At 33.9% G+C, this 24,756-nt stretch overlaps 1 protein-coding gene across 4 annotated transcripts in view; it reads right to left on the reverse strand.

The window, feature by feature from the left end:
* LOC117218764 (uncharacterized) overlaps positions 1-24,756 on the reverse strand; it is a 62,195-nt gene that overhangs the window by 13,742 nt on the left and 23,697 nt on the right. The window contains exons 2-3 of one of the 4 annotated variants that reach the window (XR_013035641.1): positions 8,964-9,124; positions 8,743-8,861 (exon numbers count right to left, since the gene is read on the reverse strand). The exons of 1 other annotated variant lie outside the window; for it this stretch is intronic. The gene's annotated coding sequence lies outside the window, so the exon portion shown is untranslated. Of the gene's footprint in view, positions 1-7,568; positions 8,862-8,963; positions 9,125-24,756 lie in introns of those variants that run through there. 2 more of the 4 variants (XR_013035640.1, XR_013035643.1) reach the window with 2 other exon arrangements.

Raw genomic sequence — 24,756 nt, forward strand, 5'->3', positions numbered from 1 at the left:
CGCGAGGTCACTATGTAATTAAAAATGTTATACGATGGATACATTAAAGTATTGGGTTGCTCGGACATAAATTATAGTTTTGTCTCATTATATAATGAAGTGGTTTTGGTTGAAATTAATTTATATCTGGTCGAGGTAATTTTCATTGCATCGTATCAATGCGAGATCTTTTGTTTCATGACTGTTTTACTATTCGTACCTTCAAGATTCATCGCAAGACCAATTATTTCATGCAGTGTTCATTGTTGCACGTTATATATTTTGTATGAAAGTATTGCACGAATTTGCTTCCTCTTTTTTTTGGAATCTTTCGGATCAAATAAACGCAGAATATGAAAACGTAGTTCATGACAGTGACACAATGAGACATTAAATGGTAGTATGACATTTAAAATGGCTAGTTGCATAATTGGACTGCGTATTTTATACATTCGTGATAAAGCTGATGTAGTAAAATTGAATACAGTGTAAAGATTGGAAGATAATAAGAATGTCGACATACATATGTAGAGAGAGAGAGAAACTTGTGTTCTTTTAATTTTTGTTTTGGATAAAGTTTTTAGCCTACTGGTAATAAACACAAATTAAATAGAGTTAAACATATGTCAAACAAAGCTAAACTTTTTACTTAACCGTTTCTTATTTCGGTGTAACTTTGACGTTACTTTTAGACTTGTCAGATTTATTGATCGAATTTAATTTTTAGCAACAATATGGCTAACGAATCTTCTTGCAATCAAGAACGTTATGAAATCGCAATTTTCAACTTTAACTTCACAAATCGGGATAAACTAAATTTTTTGTTGTAACATCGTGAATTCGTTATTAACTCGCATCTCGAGATCAATATTCGCTGGTTTCGAATTACATAAATTTTGTATAGCCATTTAAAGAATTTGGAGCATCGAGGATTAAACTAACAATAAGTATATTTCTAGACAACCTGTTAATAATGTCGCATAAAATAAATAAAAAATTTCTTCTATTTTGTTCATTTACATGGTTTCCCATTTTCTTAGACTTTACAAGCACTGCGGGTATATGAAAAACTGTACTGCGCCAATGAGAAATGAACTTAAAATCATGTTCGAGGAAAAAAAAAGTTTCTCATCGTTTTATACGACGAATCGAACGAACAATCGATTTCGCATTGAATTGGTAATCGTCATTGGTAATTTATGAAACCGACGAAGAAATACGCACGTACGTTTCTACTTGAAACAAAGGACAGCGATGTTTCCCATGGCAACTGATGCCATTATTCTTTTTCGCTTTCAGACAAACACATCGATTGTAAAATATGAATAATCGATCAAAGGCTCGCCGGAACCCGGGGTTTTTCATTCAACGTGAATGACTCCCTGTTGATTCGGTCGCGAGTAGCCACCGTTCCGGAGCCGAACAATATTTTGCTTGTTGTGCGATACTCCCCTTTGCTTCGTTAGACGCATCGTGTCTCATTAAATCGGCAATAAATCAATACCGATATTCAACGGATTTCAAGGTTCCCCGTTTTTCCGACGATGAAAATTAAAAACTTGTACTCGGCACTGGCTATAATTCTTCGCTTTTATGATTTATTACCTCCCCCGATTGTATTCTTTGTCTTTCCATTATTTTCGAGCTCGATTGTGCGTACGCGCCGTGGAAATCGAAAGGAATGAGACTCTCAATGCTCGAAACCCTGAACTTAGTCTTTATTTGTGCTTTTCTTAATCATAATGTCGTAACAAAAATTCATTCAAAATTAAGTAGTCCATTGAAAATTAACCCGGCCGAACACATACATGAATTCCTGAAACAAAACGTTTATTGATAATAATATATGAATATCTGTGTATGTTTTATGTCTCTTTACTAAAATTAGTATAATATAATAATATAATATAGTTGATATAACATAAATTAAATAATTCATTTAGAATTAAGTAATTTCTTCAAAATTCAATAATTCGTTCAAAATTAAGTAATTCATTTATTTTTGATATTTTTTTGGAAAAGTATCTTTACAATGGTCGAGTATCATGGATATAATAATTGACACACTGGACTGGATGATTTATTCAGAGAATTTGTAGCACTCGGCTCTAATAAATATTCAATTATGAATAAAGCCTCTTATACTGCTTTGAAATTTATGCATCGTGAATTGTAGATTCAATGAGTCATTTTGCGATAAACACGCAATGCGGATCAAAATTAATCACCTGCGTAGGCAAAGTGTTAAGGATTTATAGTACGCATTGTTGTTCTTCTTCGATAGAAAGAAAAATATTTCTTAAGACGAAATAACATTCCATTAAAGTTCATTACGTATAAACTGATAATCTCGATTTATTCGACGTCCGTATAAAAAAATTTCTTTGAATTTCTAATTTAATGCCATCGTGATCTTATTTTCTGATGCTTTCGTATATTTATGAAGGGAATGAGGCGAGTTATAAATCTGCATAATAAAACTCATTAGAATCTGACTTGAAATTTACAAGATTGCTTATCGATAAATCGATTAACTGTCGGTTAATATTAAGGCAACGATTTTAATCAAAATCTTGCGAAGTTGGAATAAATGCAGTCTACTTCCGGTGTTAAAATTTTACGTTATAATAATATTGTCAAAGAATCATACAATTATGATTTACGTTACGAATGGCAATTACGACCATTATATCGAGGATATAAGCATTTTCCTTTTGAGGAAATCAATGTTTATTACCGCTTATTTGCACTGCTAAAGATCTGTATGACACTGAACATTGATCTTGTGAACGTACCATTAAAATGTTTGTTATAATATTTAGAAATAGAGTTTTGTTAATTGTCTACATCCAAATGTATTGCGTTAACTATCGATTTTGGAAACCCTACATGTGCACGTATTTATTAACTTTAACTTTTCGTACAATTACTATCATTTCCTATCAATTGTACAATTGTGAATTTCTACGATATAATTTCTCGACAATAATTTTTTTGTACAATTATCAACATTTTCTATTAATTGTTCAATTGTGAATCTCAACGATACAAATTCTCGACAATTAGCAATCATTCTGTACAACATCGACGAAACGTCGCTTCGAAAGGAGATAATAGAAGGTAAACGAAACTCGATGATGTCAACAATGAATTTTTCTCTCGAAACCAGTTGAAAGATCCATTATCTTCTGACAAAGGGTTTTCTAAATCTTTTTTCTAAACAGGGATAAATTTTATTCAGTAAAAAACGGAGAAACAAAAGGGAACTAATTTATTCTTGTTTCCTAACCATAGAATCAATAGAATAGTACATTTTATTACACAAAAATTCAACGCAAAATACAATAAAATGAGATTATAACGATAATTTAATAATGCGTGGGTCCACCTCTATTTTCAATGACTTCAAATATTCAATATAATTAGACCTCGTCGTATTGTTTCTTGTAACTATCCACGAAAAACTACCTTTACAGGCTTGGTTTTACTATAATTATGAAAACACCGACGAATCAGTGTTCGGCTGCTTTTTGTGCTTCAGAGTAAATATAATCTGCCCTTCTAAAAAGATACATTGTTTCTCTATACGATTTCGAACTTCATTCATAATAATAATATATTCATAATAATATCCGCATGTCACATCTTTTCATTTTTCTTTTCACTGTCGCTTAAAGTTCTGATCACTAATATTCGTATTAGATGTGTTTCAAATTGCATAACATTTTCTCCCGATAAATACGTAAATGCTGTAATTCATTTAATGCATTAACTTGAATTCTTTGAAATTGTGACATGCGGCGTTGTTCCTCACAGCGACAGATGTTATCACCTATATGGGTAAACTGCAAATTTTTGTGCGTTTTTATAGTCATGAGAGGGAGAGGGTAGATTCGATTATCTCGGGTATCGCGGCCTCCAATAATATCAGCTAATTCTCCACTACGCCCGCGCAACAATACGACAAAGAGAACGAAAAGGAAAGGAGGAACACGTTGCTTAATATCTGTAAAAGATAATAAAAGGTGAGGAATACGGCGCGACGTTAACAGCCGGTTTTCCCGCAAGCCTCGGTTAAAAGGTTCAATATTCTCTAATAAAGGGTCTGCCATCGGGAGTGGATGCGATCATTCGATTACCCGAGCATCGCGGCCCCCAATAACTTCGGATAATTCCAGCGTATTCTCCAGGCGGCAGTCAGGTGGAAGAATTGAAACGGGCTGCCGAATCCGAGAGGCCGGGTCGTCGCCGGGGCGATACTTAGTGACGAAAGAGTGCCATTAAAAGGAGTGTTTCTTTAGTTTCGTATGGCTGAAAATTTTCGAGTAGCGCACTATGGCCGGTCTGACAGTGCGCGGCTGTTAGTATATGCCAACTCGTAGAGTACCGGTACTCGGCTCGTAACGACTCTTCGGAACGTGGAGGATCGATCGAGGTGCCGGTGGTCCGCACGTGCGCAGAACCGAGCTTCCAGCACTCCTCCACCGCTTCACCCCTTTCCCAACCGCCGACTTTTCTCGTTCTCCTTTCCCTATCTTTATCATCGCTACATCCCCCTCGCCACTTCGTTTACCCCGTTCCCGTATCTCTTTTTTTCTCCCGCATCTATTTACGATTACCCTCTTCTTCTGTTTTCCCACGGTATTACCTATTCCCTTTCGCGTTCTCTCCTCGGCCCACCCCCGCAGTCTCGTTCCGCCGCATCGAGGTGAACCCACCCTTCGCTTACGTGCCGCCACCCACGCGACTATATGGAGGCATATACGAACCACTCAGGCGAACGATTCCCGTATGCACTATTGGCCGAAAGTACTAGACCACCCGCGATATTGTTGCTCATCGTGCCAATAATCGCGACTTTCGATCGGCGGAAAGCGATTCTTGATGCTCGAAATGCGAGATTTTTGTGAAATATTGGATCGCTCGTAGTGATTTTTCGCGACTTTGTTGCTTCTCGGGATGACAATCGCCCATTTATCTCATAACTGGATTACGATGGCGGCATACTGTGCTTTAAAACGAGAGCCCGACTGCAAGAAAGTTTTTAATTTTGATGATTTTCTATTAGGTAACTTTTAATGTTATTATGTTTTTAAATCCCCGAGGATCGTAAATTTTCATATTATTTATTCATGAAATAGAATAACGTATACATTGAAGTCAACAGTTTCTTCTGTTATGAAAAATACCAGTAAGCAGTCTATATTTTCTTTTCTCGTAATAGGTGATGCTCGCAATGAATCATTATCAGAGATTTATAAAATAGTCAAATTTCTAATGATTATTGTTATTGTTTTTTGTTTGGAGTTGATGCGGATTGGTCAAGCTGTTCATTTTATCACGTAATGCGAGCCTAGTTCTTTAAATTCTTTAAAAAAACAAGGGTTAGTTTTTACAATATTTTGTGTAATTTAATTTTAAAGTTGGCGGATCCTTCGCAAACGCTCTATAAAATCTTACCGTCGCGTCAGTCACTTATTAAAATTAATTGTTTTAGATATTTTTATGTTAACAAGCACGAATTTTATATTGTTCAATTCAAAGAGTTTCGTTTTAAGAAAGTGCGTTATTTTGTTTAAATGTATGGAGGCGGTTAATAATTTTATGCGTTAATAATTTATCTATATATTACAGTCAATACTGATCTTATTGCATTGACATTAACAGAGGTAATCAATTTTAAAGGAACGCGTTAGTCGAGAGAGTTTCAATCATAAAAATCTCAACTGTAAAAGAAAACGTTATCGAAGTTAAAACATGAAAAGTTTTTATGAACAAAATTTTGCTTCACGGTTAATTAATTCGACATGAAGAGTCCTTCACGATTGCGCCATGAATGATGTGCCACCCTATGTAGCGGCATGTAAAAGTATCGGGCCATAACAGACTTTTCTAATCTATTTTAATAAATATTTATTACGCCGTTGTAAGAAATTAATTATCCTTATACACTAGTGCATCGTTATTAAGCGTCGTCCGTGCGCTAGTAATAGCACACTTAAATGAAAATTAATTGTCCATTAGACTTGCGGAACCTTCGGCCATACTTCATGAAAGAAATTAAATTGGAACAGAATAGTACGTGCACGAAGTTGGTCAAAAGAAAGTTGAAAATATGTGCGTGACATACATTGTATATCATTTTTACGTCGAGTGATATGAAAACACAATGTGCTCTTGATTTATCAAGTTTCCAATTTGTAACATAGTTTAATAGTTTTCCAAAAATTCTGTAGCCCAGCATGTTAATTTTCTATAGCACCGTTGATGATCTTACATCCATTAAAACAATTTCACCTACTTTTTTACAATTTCATAATAAAGCATTCTTTATTTTCTTTAAAATTGAATTTCACGTATAGAATCATTGTGGAATTATTTGAAGTAGGTAATTTTGAATACTAATAATTTTCTTTATATATTGATTATTTTTTTATTTTTATCATTCCAGCGTACAATTTTATGATGATTTCCATCTGTTCTCATCATTAACATTAGAAATATTGCTTACAAATGGAAATTGAATATCTAATAAACAAACAAAAATTCCGATAACAGTTTCAAAGGAGAATTATATATTTAATATTATACATTCCGGTCTCAATCCGTGTCCATGGTTAAATAGTATTTAATTAATCTGCTTGTTCGAGTTGATATTACCTTTGCACGTTCATTTACCCTGCTAAGTAAACTTCTGGTAATTAACGTGTCGGTCTGTAGATGCGGGAACATGGTTGATTCGTCGTAAACAGGCATTAACTCTTTTATTATTTGCTCGCAGTTCTATCAAATGGAATTACTTTGCAATTACTTTAGAACAGCAAATGATTGCTTCGCCGAGGCGGTAGTGTTCAATATTACATGAACACGCGTATCATAGAATCACAAATTATCTGGACACTTCGAAAATATTAAACGCGTACCAAACTCTATAATATTCTTTTGTCGTAAAGTATAATTATATAGCATATAATTGCTTATATGCTTAGTTTATCGTCATAAAATTACGGTGTAAATAACGAAAACTAATCACCGAATGTGTTTAATAGGTTTCCATACATAAATACTATACCAAAACATGTTTATAAAGAAAATTAAATGAATTTTCTGCATCATAGCGATATCGAGTAAATAATTCAACCGTTCGTTCACTTTACACTGTTTGCACGTAAAATGATTCAACCAATCGATCTCTGTGAGAAAACAGTAGGTCGATGGTCATTTGGTAAATGCACCGACACACACTCGTGAAAATAACCGTGTCATAGGATGATCGACCTCGCCAGACCATGCAAAATATTCCTCTATAAATTTTCTTCGAACTTTATATCGGACTGTGGTATAGCACCTGGCCCAGTTGCTGGAATCACGCTTCGTAATACATGCATACGTGATGCACATAAATTACATATTTCTAAGCGCGCTGTGTTTTAATGATTTCTTTTACACGTAACTAGATGGCTTGTGCTCCGAATACCGTGAAGTATCGGAGTATGTAGTATGTTCTCCTACAGACCTGATCATTATCCGAATATCGAGTCTATACTTATAGTGTAGTATACGTGCACGTGGTAATAAGGAATTCGATATAGGTCGGTAAATTGAAGATTTATTTTCCGAAAAATTCAAAGGATCTACAGACTTGACGATACTCTTAAAAATGAAGTCGCGAAAAAGTTTGTGAAGTGCAAAGAACAGAAATCAAACACTTCTCTTTGCTTATTTTAATACAGGTTGAAATCATTGCATAGATATGCTTCGGTTGTTTTAATATTTCTACTATAAATTTCAATTACTTATTTTTACTATAATTGTATATAAAATTCACTAGAATTGTATAAAGTTTACTATAATTGTATAAAGTTCATTACAATTCTATAAAGTATGTAATTGCGTTGGATGAATTATGTAACAGAATGTGTCAGTTCGTGAAGTATGAATTTTAAGTAATAGTAACAATTCAAGTCCATAATTTATTCGAACATGAATTTCTACTTTGTTCTTTCTTAAAACATGCTCAACCAAATGTGCCAAATCTATGTGATACTATTTGTACAGTTCATGTATTTCTCTATTTACATTTTCATAATTTTTATTTATTGTTCACATCACTGTTCAAGTAATGGTTGTCTATATAATTCTATATTTGGCAATCCTAAATAAATTATATTCGACGCGATCGAGGATTCAAAAGAATCCATTATGTGAAGCAGTACCGTTTTAAGTAGAGCGTGATGTACGGTCTGAAATAAACGCGAAGAAGCAGATAAAAGCAATACGAATATAGAAACATGCAAAATAATCACAAGAAAGATTCAAATTGCTCGAAATAAAATAAAACATAGAAACTAATTTATAGTTGCTATGGAGTCAGAGAAGAGCGCTAGAGCGACACAATTTTTCACGACTAATATAATATCTTACATTAGAGCAGTAATCTTCTATTTTGCTCACTAATGCCGCAATTTTATGATCGTTTAAGCAAACAACTAATGATGCAAGGTAGCACTGGAAAAAAGGCAATTAATACTGGTAACAGGGAATCGAAGGACGCAAGGATTCTTAATGGAATAGATTGCAACATTTATTCGTCTTCTAGCCCTACACAATTCTGCAGGAAATGAACGTTTATTTCATGTACACGTTTCCTTAAAATAATCTCTCGTTGCTAGCCGAGACAAGAGAAAACAACTCGCTGCTACGAAGTTTCGCGTGTAACTGAAAAAACGGCTAAAAAGCACCAAGTTATCGACAGAAGCGTACACGAAGAAGGAGATTCGTTACGGCCCAGAATTGTATCGAGACATCGAGGTTTTAAGGAAAGAAAGAGAATCGGTAGAAGATGGCGAACGAAGCGGTCGTCCTCCCTCCACGGCTCAAGTCTGCGAAAAAGTTGAAGCAAGTACTTATTCATCGTGAACATGGACTGGGTTAAATTAGGAACAATACATTCTACAATAGTATTGTGATAAACCGACACTTGCCTCGTATCACTCGAATCCGGCCGGAATTAACAAACTCCGACGACAGGTTCCTACTGCACATTAATCTGTTCTCTCGCGCGTCCTTTATAGTCGTTCAATATTGGACAGACAGTTGGGCAGGTGTCTCGTGTCATCTACGTTATTCCCGAGATCTCTCACCCCTGAAGATCAAAATTCACTTGTAGGATCGTCTTTTCTTTGCCAGCACAAAGGGAATGCGGGGGACAACGAACATTTTTTCAATCGAATGGAATATCTTGTTCAGGATGTCAGGTAAATTTAGAATTTGCGAGTGGAAAGCTTTGTGGAAAAGTTACAATTTTCTGTGTGCCGTCTTAAATCAGAGTTAGGCAAAAATTTATTCGGATTACGAATAAGAGAGAAAGACTGACGAATAAAATTTTATTCGAGACCATCGGATAAAGGTTCAATCGAATAAAAATTTATCCAGATAAGAATTCATTTGAATAAGATTTTATTCGAATAAGAACTCGTTTGAATGAAATTTTATTCGAACGTTTTATTAAAATTTACTCGCACAGAAATTCATACGGAAAATAATCGATTTGAATAAAAAATGATAGAATATACAGTGTTTTTATCATAGTTTATCGATTTGTATCTTCTATATTCCTTCCTTCAAATGTTACGTCAGAGATTGGTGCATAATTAAATGATCTTCTTTCGAATAATTTTACAATTATGCAAATTTATGGGAATAATTTATTCGAGTAACTAGACAGAATAATTTATGACGAATAATGATTACCTTACATAAATTAATATTAATTACGATAATTACCTTACATAAATATTAATTCCAAACAATACGAATAATGCTCAACTCTGACAAAAATATTTATCTATTAGGTGTGCAAACTAATTCGAGCCCTTACAGTTACTTGTAACTTTTATTTTACGTTCGCATACATAATCTACTAAATATGGATATTATTCAATTCTTGTAAATCGAAACAAAATGTAATTCTTCCGTTATTAAAATCTAAAAATACAAGTAAACGAAGACATGGAAGAAACAAAAGTTCTCTTGTTCTATCAGGGAAATTATTAAGAAATAACAAGTGCTAATCGGCGCAGTTATCAAATAAATCAGTCAATCGTTGGTCAAATCTTTTATCTGCCACATTAGGCATTGACACAGTGAGAACTCTCAAAATGATAAAACGTATATATTCGAACGTACCCGAAGCATATCAAACACTATTCATTACGATATCGATACATCGGATAGTATATTAATTTTGCATCACAATTGGAAAATATCGTCTCTAGGTCAAGACAATGACTTATCGTTTCAAGAATCGAAAGTGAACTTGCCAAACAACTTTTAATCAGTAGATAGCGGGTCTTTATGTAAAATAAAAATTGTTTGCATCCGTTGCACGAAACAGTTAAATAAAAATTGATTTCCTCTTTTAATAATCTTAATAGATTTCAATTTTATTAAACAATATACCAGTGATCTTAAATTCCTCTGACGTTTCTGTTTCGCATTTTACTTGCTCACTTTTTACACAAATGCTTAAAATCCGCAGTCTAATGATTACGTACAATTTCTTTTGTAACAAGAGGGAGATTAGGTACAAAATGCAAGGAGGGGAATTAATTGCTATACCTAGTAACACGAGTATTCAATAATTCCTTAATTGTTAATCGTCCAAAAAAAAAAACAACAGGGTTGCAAATAAACTGTAAGCATTCTAAATGGGACACAGAGGACAGTAACGAGAAGAAGATTTTCGCTAAGAAGTATCTAAAAATGTTTTTCAATCGTTTTATACACCTAGCCTCATGTAATTGCCTTTACGGTTGTATGCCAACAGAATAAATAGACCAGTGCCTTGTACAATTGCCAGTGGCTCTTATTTATGCGTATTAAATATATTTCATGAAATGCTAGTTTTGTTTTACGGTTGATGCTTCAAGACCTGAACTATTTCTGCACCAAACTATACTTTGGAAAACTGCTTCTAAAACTCAATCATTAACGTTCACGTTTTTATTCGATTAACACCACATTCGCACATCATATCTTTAATCACGTAGTTAGCCTGTTAGCTAGTTTTTCATAGTTACATTTGCGTCCTGTGTAAATATTGTATAATGCAAGCAAATAAACGTTTATAAAAGAAAAAGGAAAGTTCTTGTTTCTTTCAGGTATTAACTTGGTCGCTAATAGGAACGTAGCCGCGAATAGGGACGTTTACCTTATGCTCACCGTTCACATTTACTTAGCGCGTGTCTGTTCTTCGAGTGCATGCGGGTACCAGATCGACAAGTGAATGTCTTCGATGTGTTACAGTCGAGATTTGCGACTCGCGAATCCGCGAAGGTGAAATCAAATAACTCGCACGATGGCCATCGTGCACGTGTATCGCGTTCGTTGACCCTCGTCGAGAAACACTCGATTGTTCAATGAGTTCCTGTTGTCTTCTTACGAAGATTACGTTCGACTCGACGTGAAGATATTTGATAACTGAATTACGAAACATTCGACTTTACATTTTCGCGGAAGGATTTTACACCGGAACTGCCAAACTAGCCAAAATGACTGGTTCTCGACCTTTTCTTTTACAGTTACCGAAATTATAAAAATCCTTCCACGAGAATTTTCTTGATAAATTCCTTTATTTGAGCATATATTATCATCGAAATCGTATGAGGTTTGAATAAATGCAACCTTGTCGTTGTTACGAAATAATATACATTAGTCGCGTTTAGGATTCGATGGTTAAACAAATGAAATTCATGTACTACGATTGTCTTTGTTAGAGTTTCTAGTAATTCAAAATTAAGATGACGTTATTTTACATTAGTTAAGCAATTATTTCGATATTTCGATTATTTACAATTGATGATGTTTAAACGTTATGTTTGAGAAATTCGATTGTGTTTTGTTCAAATTCATTTTGGTGTAACAATTATAGTTTTGCATTATTAAAAGATATCTTTATATATTATTATGCATCTTTCAGTTAGCATCTTTTCAGTTTTAGAAAATGAAAAATATAGTAGATTGTTGGAGCAAGTATGCTGAAAATCTGCTATTAAAAACTTTGAGAATTCACCTTATTTAATGTATTAATTATGTATATGAGACTGCCACAATTTTGTTCGAAAGTTGTATTGTTATTAACATATACCAGAAAGTACATAAAACAATTCTGACCTGGACAAACGGAAGCTATTGAGCAACCTAACATATTATGTGTAAGAATGAGTATCTTTCAGAAACATTTTCTTTAAAAAAATAAAAATAAGATCAACTATTAAAATATTAACCCTTTTAAGAAAGAATTTAGTTAACTTCTATCGTAATAAAAATTTACTCGAATTGATGATTTTATTTGACTAAAAATGTCACTTTTCACTTATATTGTTGCTATTGTTCGCGCTAGTGGATCAAATAATGTATTCTTTTCCCTAGACGATTTGTATTATTTTCAACTTCAAAAAAGACCCTGTGAAAAAACACTACTTCAGATGTAAATGATTAAGTAACTTAAAATAATACAATGATGTCATATCCTCCTCGCCCATTCTCAGTCTATTGCACTCGTCGCAAAGAATGAAGCCAAGTAAAATGGCGCTCGCTCCGTTTCGTTACAGTGAACCGCTTGTCCACCGTACTTCTTACTTACAACGGGACAACACGGTATACATGAAAATGTAAAGACTGACATTATTATTGAAATGATTTTTTAATCGCTTAATTATGTTCCTCAGACTCGAAACTATTCATGTCACTTTTCGTATACCGGTTTCGAACCGGTTAATGTCTATCTTTCTGCTTTCAAAGCATTGCTCGAATATAATTTGTGAATTTATGATACAATGACTTGGTAAATTTATGGTAATGTTGCAATATTAAGCTTGTGTTAAGTAATATTATTACATAAGAGTAAGCGATATTGTGATAAAGTCATCGATACAACAAGTGATCGAGTAATGAAAAGATATCCCCGGCAGTTAAAACTTAAAAACATGAGAACACGGCCATTCGGTCTTTTACGTGTCATTCATTTCCAGTAGCAGTGACATAACTCAAACATCACGATCTTAAGGAAAACGAGTTTGAACATTCTGAACTTTTATAATCTTATAACAACGTTACATTAAAATAGAAACAATTACATAATAATTTTCATTCGGTGTTAAAAGAATTTATTTGCTCTTGACCAAAAAAACCACCCCTATTTTGATGTACGACGCTGTTGAAGTGAAATTTATTTTCTAATTAAAAGCTATTTAAAATAATGCTCAACCGTGTTAATTATTTGATCAATAACGTTAGAAGTCCAAATAATGTATTAATGATTAGACTGCGCAGCAAAACAATAATTGTTTATATCAATTGCAAGAAACTGAAATCAAATAGTAATTTCTCTCCGCCCTTAATAATTTTAATAAACTGAAACTAATACTAATTGTTATTCGTAAACACTTTTGATTTGTCTGCTGCTACAAATGGCGCCTATCCATTTTTATCACGAATATGTAGAAATGTGCAATTACTTTCACAGCAATATCGCAACAATTTTGTTAAAAGTGTCACATGTATGACACTTTTATTGTGTACTTATATTTCAAATTTAAATATGTAATTAAGATGTTTCTTTTAATTTAATTTATTTAATGTCGCATCTGTAACATTATGCATTATGCATCTGTATTAGCGACCACTTGTGTGATAACAGTTGTAGGGTTACACGTAGTGTAATATATACAATAGCTTTGCATTAAATTTTTACATTATTTTCTTAATCTAGGCTTCTTAAGTTACTATGTAATTTCGTTAAACAATTTGGTTTCTTCTAAGTGTGATATAACTTTTGCTGTTTGTTTAGAGTTGTCCAAACATTCTTTGATAGTATTGGGAATTTTTATTTTCTTTTTCTGATATTGTTGTACACTGCATTAGAATGTGCTTAACTGTAATTAAGATGTATCAGTGTTACAATTATTCAACAGTGTGAAAATGGACGACAATTTCGGATACAAAACTAGTGACCGCGGTTACGTTTTTGTAAAATTGTGCCCTCCATAAATTCGGCAGCGCATTCTTATCACTGTGACATAACATTAAAAAAAATTGTGAATCGTTTTAAGGAGCGTATTCTAGGAATACTGTCCCGAGCATACGGTAGTCACAGGAAGATAATTTAGAAGAATTATGAGCAGTAAACAGTGAAAGGCGACATTGTTCGAAACGACCGAAATAGCGACGGAACGTCCCAGTGTTCCAAGTGATTTCGAAGACCGTAAAACTAAAAGCCCCGAATTCTTTCGTACACCTAACGTATTATAACATACATTTTATTGGGATACTAAATCCCCGCGAGTATGGCAACCGCGTTAAGAGCAGTGACGTCAGAACATATTCGTATTTCGCAAGTCATTCGACCTTCGCGCGCACGTGTCCTCCCTTGGACATTGAACTTTCCTTTGGTTGGATATCCCTTCAGATTCAGCTTCGATAAGGGAACAGAGAATTTCATAAATTCTGCGAAAAGCTCGTTTGTTCGTTCGTTCTTATTGTAGTCGCGATTGAAAAATTATGGTGATTCCATGGAGGGCGCCTGTGCCGGACGAGGCGGAGACCGTGGAAGGTCAATTCGTCGTTAGCAGTGCCGAGATTAAATGTATCGTGGCCGTGGCTTCTACTGGAATGTAAGGTGACGACAAAATCTTTGAACCTTGGGCAAGTGCTTTGAAGAATAATAATTGTGGTCGCGAGTGTCGCTGAAGATGCCAAAACATTTCACCAGCTGGAAGATAGCAACGCACGGTGAAACCTCGATTAACCCTCGGACCGTGATTACAGAGTTGTTTTGACCAAGTGCGTTTTTATCGCCACCTAATTATTCAATTTTCCTAATCGAATTAAATAAACTGCTGTAAAGACTCGTAACTATAAAACCATAAACAAATTTTCAGTTTTCATACATAGAAGTTAATATTGACTAAATAGTCAACTTTTGGACGTGTTAATTTTTCCACAGACTTCAATGGTACATGTGAAGATTTCAGTTATTTATCAGAAATAGATAAATAGATAATTATAAAACCATAAAAACTGAAAAGTTCTTCGATAGATAATTATAAAACCATAAAAACTGAAAAGTTCTTCGATAGATAACTATAAAACCATAGAAAAATGTTCAGTCAATATTAACTCCTATCTATAAAAACTGAAATTTTTTTATCGTTTTATAGTTATCTATCTATTACTAGATAGTTTCTGATAATTGATTGAAATTTTCACATGTATCATCGAAGTCTGTAGAAAAATTAACACGTCTAAAAGATGTATCTTAACGAATGTATTGAAAAGAATTGTTAAATAAAAGTATAAATGATCCTAAGCATGCTGAGATATGCTTCTGTCAGGCAAATCCGCCGTTCGAGTGTTAAATGAGCTTAAATCTTGGCAATTTTATTGAAACCTTTTAAAAAATGTTCACGAATGTGTGGCATTAAGATGACATACATTTTACTCGAGTTTTAGCTGTTGATTTAACAGCTTTTGGGGATAATCGTTTCGTAACAATTCTGTTGAAGTATTTTACTCGACTGTATCGTGTCCAATCGAAAGTCTATGTATGGGAACTTGTGTGTTTTAGAAATCGGCGGTGTTGATCGAACATCCCCTTTTCTCGTACAACGAATTGCGATAGAGGGGAGAGAAACATTCGTGAAGAGTGTGCCACGTGGCGACACCGGCGACATATGCTTTGTATTCCCTGACCTTCGTGCGATTGTATCGGAATGAAAAGGGAAACATGTAGAAAATTAGCTTGAGTCCTGCTGTTCGCGAATTTGTGGAGGGCGAAGCTACTTCTTAACATTGGAAACGGTACATTTTTATCACTGTATGAACATTCTATTCGAACTTTATTTGGAGCAATTCGGTTACAAATATTATTAATAGGCTGCGGATCTTTGTGCAAAATAAAAAGCTTTTTAATGAAGTCTAAAGAAGAGTTAACTAAAAATGTATTTCTCCGTTTTAATAATTTCAGTAAATTAAGAAGAATGTAAGAACATTCTTAAATTCTTCTAGTGTCTCCATTGTTTGATACTTCGCCTAATCAACTGTAAAATAAATGCACAAAATCTGCAGTCTAATTATTAAATTCTTTCAATGCCTTTTGAATCTTGTATTTTTCTGTTTATTTCTGTCATAAATGTATAAAAAATAAAAACCGTTGTCTAGGTTTCAAAGACCATCGTGGTAAATACGCATTAAATAACAAAATTCGATTATACTTGCTTCAAGTGAACTATTCATCTACAATGAACCAGAAGGTAGGATTTTTTACTTAACAAGAATGATTGGATCAACTGTGATTACGCCATTTCGTATGACGCACACGCATTTATTGCACGAAAGCTATATTCATACATTCTTGCAGAAAAGTTTTTTTTAGTCAATTAAAAGATTACTTGTAAAAGTAAGAATAAAAACGCTACTAGACCTTATTAATTTATGTCTTCTTGCTTTATAACACTAACAGAACTATCAAACCAGGCAAAATATCTGGTCGCTAATATTTTCTTCTACAATTTCTGATATTATGAACTTGTTCCTATTTGGAACGTTTAGATGAATCTCTTTATTCACACATTATATCATAATCAGACTGCGGAGCTTTATACAAAATAAAAATTGTCTGCATCGACTACAGGAAATAGAATCCAAAAAATAAGTTTCTTCTTTCTGCAATAATTTTAATAGATATATTGTTTTATAATGATAAGATTTTATAATAAGATTTTATACACATTATACATTATGTACATTATATGTAAGAATAAGATTTTATAATACATTGACATCTTTACATTTCTTCTATCTTTCTACCATTTTTAATCTAAATTACTTAATTTTGCTATAAATGCATAAAATTCGCGATCTAATTGTAATAGAAATCGCGTGAAGTATGTGTAAATCAAATATTGTCATTGCTATAAAACAATATAGATTTGCGTTTACAATAGAATACCGTATTTAGGGCTCGGCAGTTTTTGTGTTAAAAAATACATGAAGATCTGCAATCTAGATGTGAGATCACGCTTGAATTATAAAAAGCATGGGGACATTTTGGACCGCAAAGGGTTGAAAGAAAAGGTTTGACAAGATTCGAAGTAGAGTGGATCGTTGATCGAGGTCTATGAACCGAGCATACCGAGCAGAATCCTCTCAGCTAGCTACAGCGAACATATTGTCTGTGAAGCTAGTATATCATACGAATATCGATCCGTGAGAACAGTCTCGTGGTCTCTCAACGGAGAGTACAAATCTCCGCGCCCCAAAGTGACTGCCGCGCGTTACAGCATGTCTGTTTCCCTGAATCCTCCGATGCTGGTATGTTGTACAAATACGACGGAATTTAATCCCATTCGTCAAGATGTGAGTCAGATCAATTACGGCTAATCGCGTTGAGAAATTACAGATATATCAAAGGAATCGTGCCGGTCCTTATACGAAAGTTAACGGTCTTTTAATGGACGGCAATTAAGATAATTAAACTACGGGGCGTCTAATGAACAGACATTTTCATTCAACGACATTTGAATAACTTTATTACAAGTTAGGGACCGGTATTGGAAACGTGTACTAACCGGAATGAGTTCATTGTCCGGAATTGTTCGTAAGTGGACTAAATCGTGTTCGTTTAACCTTTTAAGTGTTAACTGAAATGAGAAAGTATAGCAGAAAAAATATCTACTTTTTATATCAGTTTTGCGAGTTTATATTGTGTTCGTATTACATGAATGTCGTTCGTATTAGATTATCTATATTTATACTGCATCTGTATTGTAAAACGTATGAAAATCATGGTGGGCTAAATTTTTCATAAACATCGGAAGTTAACTACTTGGAGTGTTAATTTCGAGTCAGAATTATTAGAATGGATTACGGTTACGACTCTGTATGGATACAGGAAAAGCAAGTGTTTTGTTTTCCCTTAATTTTTCTTTGTTTTTGTTCATAGGCGAAACTCTTGGAAGAAGTGGTGGAAATGTATTCTAACGCTTGGTCATTAAAATGATACCGTTTAGAGTGTTTAGATTTACATAGAGTAAAACTGAAATGTACTCCAAATAAAGGTAAAAATAGAATCCATGGTTAAATATTTACTAAAAAATCCTGTAATCGGAAAAGTATTAATTTATATAACTGTATATTTAACAGAAGTTTTAAAAGAAGCAATAAAGCAAATGTTGCAATTTTATTCTCTCACATTAAATAATTTAAAAAGACTATATGTAGTAAAATCATAAAAATAATTTGAAGTATTTCAAGACGAAGAGACAATCAATTTCAAAGCAATCGAGTTTGATCAACTTTATATGTCAGTGTCCTCAAATTTTTTAAAAACAAAATTTGTTACTAATAAAACTGCAATGCATTAAACTGTATGATTAATAAGTTGTTTGCATTCCATCTACTCCCTTTTCTCATAAATGTACAGAAAGCTTAGTCCACAATGATTAATAGACTGCGGATATTTATGTAAAATACAAATTTTTTATGTCAGTTGCAATAGCTGCTCGGTTGTAAAAGTTCGGTGTAGAACGATGTTCTTCGATATTCTTCAATTATTTTCATTTATCCACTGTTTCGGATCACGTCCAATCGGTTTTCTTATAAGTGCATAAAATCCGCAGTCTAGTGATTAATGTTAATCCGATGATTAAGCGAGTCGTTATCAATACATCCTGTTCCACCGAGAAAAGCATTAATCACGCAATTTCTACATTATCAGCAACATGCTCATTCCTGCTAATCACCACAGGAAATCAATATCGTTTCGGGTAATAGAATTTCCCAACACTTCCGTTTGTTCCGGAATCCGAGGCTTATCTTCTGTAGATCCGCTTGATAACATAGATAGAATCGAATGGACTGCAACGACGGAAAGACCAAACCAAGGTTTGCAAAGATTCCGAAAATAAGCATTTCAAACAGCTGTACATACATCGATTCTGACTGAAACAATTATTAAGAACTGAAAAAATTTCACAATGGTTCCAAAGTATATCGGTTTTGGTTTTGGTTCTTCAGAACTGATATTATATCGAATCTATAACTGTTATTTTTCAGTTCTGGGTTTCGTTTTCGCATTTCGGTTCTAGTTCTATTTTACATAATACATTCTATACAGGGTGTTCCAAAAGTCATTCGCAATTGGGAAATCGGTTCCTGAGATCATTTGAAGTAACTTTTTCCTTGTCGCAAATGCAATCCACGGCTTTGTTTACGACCAATTGCTGTGCCTTTGTTTTGTTTCTGGGCATAATTAACTTTATATTCATCGAGTAGGACATATTGAATTTTTTTTATTCAAAAAGGCTGTTTCATGAGTTACTGGTAATCGGGAAATGAAGGGTTCCTGAGGCCATTTGAAGTAACTTTTTCCTTAGCGGAAATGCAATCCGCGGCATTGTTTACGAGTTATTAACGAAAAACAGTGACCAATGAGAGACGAGATCAGTCGGCGCGTGGCGGCGGAGCTAACGAGCGCACGAAGCCCAGTTCCGCTCAATGGCTTGGTCGCCTCGCGCCAGCCGAGCTCGCCTCTCATTGGTCACTGTTTTTCGTTAATAACTCGTAAAGAAAGCCGCGGATTGCATTTGCGTCAAGGAAAAAGTTACTTCAAATGACCTCAGGAACCCTTCATTTCCCGATTACGAGTGACTTTTGAATACAAAAATTCAATATGTCCTACTCGATGGATATAAAGTTAATTATGCCCGGAAACGAAACAAAGGCACAGCAATTGGTCAGCCCACAGTAACCGGCTCCATTACCCCTAAACCTTATAATGGTTATGAGATTTTTTCGGTTTTCCATAACTGCTTCAAGAACTGAAACCAATGCCATAAGGTAAACGTGCCTAATATAGAGAACGCTTTTCAGGGGGCACGAGGTTATCATCGATTTTGTTACAATTTAAAAGTGTCGTTGTTCAATATTTATACTATTGTTCGATAGATCGGTGTTTCTAGACGACGCAATAAACTGTCAAATATTAATTTAAACAAAAGGGACGCCGGATAAGTTGATAATTTCATAAAAGCGTCGTTAAGTAACGGCTCCATAAATAGATCCGAGTGTTCTGAATGCCAATGGCGTCATTAAAACTAGATCGTGCGCTTTCCTGCGACCACTGACCGAGATTCGTGCTCCCACATCCCGCGGCTTCTGTAATTCGAGTGTCTTCTCGTAATCCGCGCGTTTTTCAACCGACTTCAGGTGTACCCCGCGCCTGTTCCGTGTCCTCGAGACCGGGTATCTCGAGTATCGACAAGTATCTCACGTGTCTCACGTAACACGAGTATCGCCTCTCTTCCTCCGCTCTTTGTAGGGTTCGCTCTGGCTCAATACTACAACGATGCCCGTTCAAGTAGCCCAGACATCCAACCGCTACCCAGCCAACCTCTGTCGGGAGGAGCAACACACTCCGAACCGTATTCGAGTACGCGTAAATACATTCATGCGAACGCCAGCCACTGTCGCCTTGACATCTTTCTCTTCCTTTAATTTAATTCGCGGCCGGGTCGCGGGGATCCGCGGGCCGACGATATCGTATCAAGTACGACCTGTTGAGTGAGACTCTCCTTTAATCACGTAATGACAGTATAAGCAATTTGGCGGTTCTGCTGCCGCCGCCGCCGCCGCCGTCGCAGTGCTCGCTTATTTTGCTTGCGTGCGATGCATTCTATGTGGCAGCATAAAACGTCCCCCTAATGAGTAGACTGCGGATTTTATGACGTTAAGAGAGAAATGATAACGCGGGACATGAAACGGCGACGATATCTGACGAATAAGCAGATTTTAATTAATTAAGATCATTGGAAGGAGAGATACAACTTCATTCAGTTTAATTAGATTTGATCGAGTGAAAATAGATGTTGGAAATATAGATAATCTGGTCTCAATGCGTCGTTCATTGATGCAAATTAAAAATTTTATGCATCGATTGCGGGAAATAGAAAGTGCATGGACATTTATTACTGACTTAAGTAATTTCAATGAGTTGTGAATAATATTTGTTCATTATTATTATACACGGAATTGGCTCTGTTTATTTATCCGAGTTATAAATGATATAACTAAAATGCTGAACGGTGTCACCGTTTTGTGTGTCATCTACTCACTTCTGACATAAATGTATATAAAACCCGGAATCTAGTCATTAGCAATAACTAGACCGCGGATGTTTATGCAAAATAAGAATTTTGTTCAGTAAACGCATCAAACAAGAGTCAAATGAAAACGTGTATTTCTACTTTAAATAGTTTTAATCTATTGGAAGCAATGTAACGATATTCTTAAATTCCTGAAATATTTGCATCATTCTGTATTTCTCTTATAAATTTATGCAATAAATGCATAAATCCAGTAATAACTAAGACTGCGACTCTTTATTCATTTAGTGTCCAAATTTCCAAACTACATGAAATCATGCATGTGAATAGAAATGAATAATATTTCAAATTTATTTTCAGCGTAGGAAATGTTTTAGTCAACGAAAGAAATTTTTTCCTTATTATAGTCATGCAGATTCAGTATTTTTCTCTTTAAAGAAATTGGTACTCTTTCGTATTGAGTTTTTGCACACTAATATTTGGAATATACAATATGTTGTTTTCGAGCCAAAACACTTGAAATTGTGCATGACTCTGTAATGCCGTATTAGCGAGTGCTGTATTACGTAATTCATGTTTTCCTGATAAGAGTAATAAATTTCTTGTTAGGACTTTGTAATCGCGTTTTAAGGCCTTGTTCTATGTAATCAATCATGAGAGCAATTGATTATCAATTTTCTTTCGTAATTTAAGCAACCACGGGCAAAAACTGGTACCGTAAATAACGTGGCCTGTAATTCATTATAACGTAGATGTAATTTCGAAATATTCATGGGAAAAATGTATTTTGATATCATAAAAGCGTGTTTTACGTCGGCAATTTCTGCACCGTTGTATTAATTTCAAGTCGAAGTAGATTACATAGTGTGATCATGTTGATTACAGTACGTTGACGGAAAATACAATTGAGATCGATATCGTGCTACCAATTTAGTAATCGGGAGGCTTTATTATCCAAAACGGTCGATTAAGGCTGGCAGAGTTGTGCATTTTTTGTAGTTATTAAACTTACGAAGTTCTATCTGCAATTATACATGTATAAAATGTGATGATAGTATGCCAAGAAATCGCGCTTTGTGGAATTTATTTTCTCCCTCATAGAAGGAACATGTGTTTCACAATTTAAAGCGGTATTCGAGATAGGAAATGTGTACCAAGAATGTTATTAAAATTATCGAGCTACACTAAGCGAAGAAAGTCTCATTATTAGGCTGAGGATGGGTGAAATATTTCTTTCGCTAATTAGAGGATTGCTTGAAAGAAAATAAATTAAAGATGTTAATACCTTTGACCTTTGCACACATTTAATTGTATTTGCACAAAGATTTATAGTTACAATATTATATAATTACTAGGCTGCAAATTTTATGCATATTTGACACAAAAGATTAGGTAAAATGCAAAACCGTAAAGACATTAAATGAATTGGACAATATTTGTTGCTATTATATATGAAATTTATTAAAATGATTAAAAAAGAGAAAACAGAGATTTGTTAGAATTACGTTTCTTACAATTAACTTGGACAATTTTCGCATAAAGTTTCGTAGTCCTTGGTCATAATGACTAATGTTAACTTAAGAACAGGTTAATACGTGCTTTTAGTTGGCCTATTAAAGATTTTGATAATAGATCATAATACTAAAACTATTGTTTAGCATTGGGAAATTTAATGTTGCATTCATAACATCTGCTCCTAGCCACTAGAAACTTTCGAAAAGTGAAAGAAAAATTGTATAGCATTATACTGAAACCGTATAATCTAATTAACATTAATGATGCAGCTTCACATTTAACTGAAATGTTAAAAAAAAGTATCAGTCCCTGCGACTACTACTTTTCACATTTATATTTGAAATTAACTCATTTATTATCCTATTCATTAATTTTTCATTGTTCTGTTTTAGATTCATTTTACATTAGAAATCATTAAAAATTGAATGGAAACCTCGAATAAGGGTTCATGTTATATGAGTTTTAAATATAACATAGACTTTCATCCGTGGTTTTTATTCCATTTAGATTATATGTAATAGTTTGACGGTTCTCCTCGATCTCATCAATATCGTACTATAAAAAAAGAACACGTGCACAGATGCAAAAATGTCGATAACCTGGGAATAATACTAGAATGACCTTTGTGAAAGGAGTTTTCTCCTCATTGTCATATGCAGCACCCTAGAACCGTATAATTCCGCCTTAGTTATTCTTTCTTGCATTTAATAGCAGTGGAAATAATTTAGGTTATAGTTTCCCAACGTGAACGTTGCATACTGGTGAACATTTCAGAATCTAACAAAGCAGCAATTTCATTTTTCAGTTACTTCATATTTTTTTCTACAATTTGGTATTTTAAGATTTTTTAATTAGAGACAATTGTAACAAGAAATATTTTACTTAAAATTATAAATATTGAAATTTATTAGGAAATTACAAAATTATATTATGAATTATAAAATATTGCAAAAGTAGCTGTGGATCCAAGTTGTATTATACGATTTTATATATTCTATAGAAGTATATATATATATATATATATATATATATATATAGAGAGAGAGAGAGAGATTTGTAAATGTTTATTTTTATGTATATACAACTTTATTGTAGAAATTACGTACAATAACTTTATTGCCATAAATAATAGAATAAATGTTAAAAATATAATCAATGAAACATACATATGTTAAACTTTTAATTGCTTGCAAATATTTTGCATCTTTATAGACTTATTTTCTTCTGAGTATTATTGCACGTATCTTCACTAGTTACTCCTGTTTCACCTAAATTTTCATTTTCTGTAATTGTTACTTTTTAAATTCGCATATGATTTTGGTGAGAAGAAGAAAAATAAGCAAATATTGCTCACAGTGGCCATGATGTGAATTACGCAATCTTCTGCTTTGCTTCTTTATTGTCCTACACCGAGTCAAGAATTTCCATGATTTTCTCAGCAACGCTGGGTTGAGAGTTCTCGCTAATAATACGAATTCTACGAATCCTATTTACGCATGTCGTCCTACGTACCAAGGAAAAGAATTTTATTCTAGTCGAAGCGTTATTATCGATCGATAAATGAATATAATTACTTTTTGTTTGGACGAACGAATCGCAAACGTGTACTTAACAATTTCATAGAACAAAGAGAAAACCTTGGATTTCATCGATCGAAGAAGCTCACGAGACTCTTTTAAACTGATTCTTCTTCCTTTGATTTGAGACGACTATGTCGCTCGTATTTATCGATTCGTTCCTAAAGGGGCGTTCACATTGACAATGCTCTTGTAACGAAATCAAAAAGAATGACACTTTTTCCATAAAAAATCCAAAGTAAACAACTGCATGCGTATAAACATTTATAGAATGTCATCGTCATGAATAATCGCGAGATTTCTATTAATTTTGAAAATTAATTTTGTATTTTTCGGTCATGTAGCCTTTGATTATAATAAAAGCCACCTTCGTATGAATTGTATAAAATTCAACAGTTACTTTATCGAATTGAAAATGTCAGAAAATTATTAGAAAACTGAATTTTTGTATTTACACGTTAAATAATTATTACAAAATCAATGACATTAATTTGGCTAACATATAAAAACAGCAGTTTTAT

This window comes from Megalopta genalis, chromosome 1, assembly GCF_051020955.1.
Source record: "Megalopta genalis isolate 19385.01 chromosome 1, iyMegGena1_principal, whole genome shotgun sequence".
Classification (NCBI taxonomy): Eukaryota; Metazoa; Arthropoda; class Insecta; order Hymenoptera; family Halictidae; genus Megalopta; species Megalopta genalis.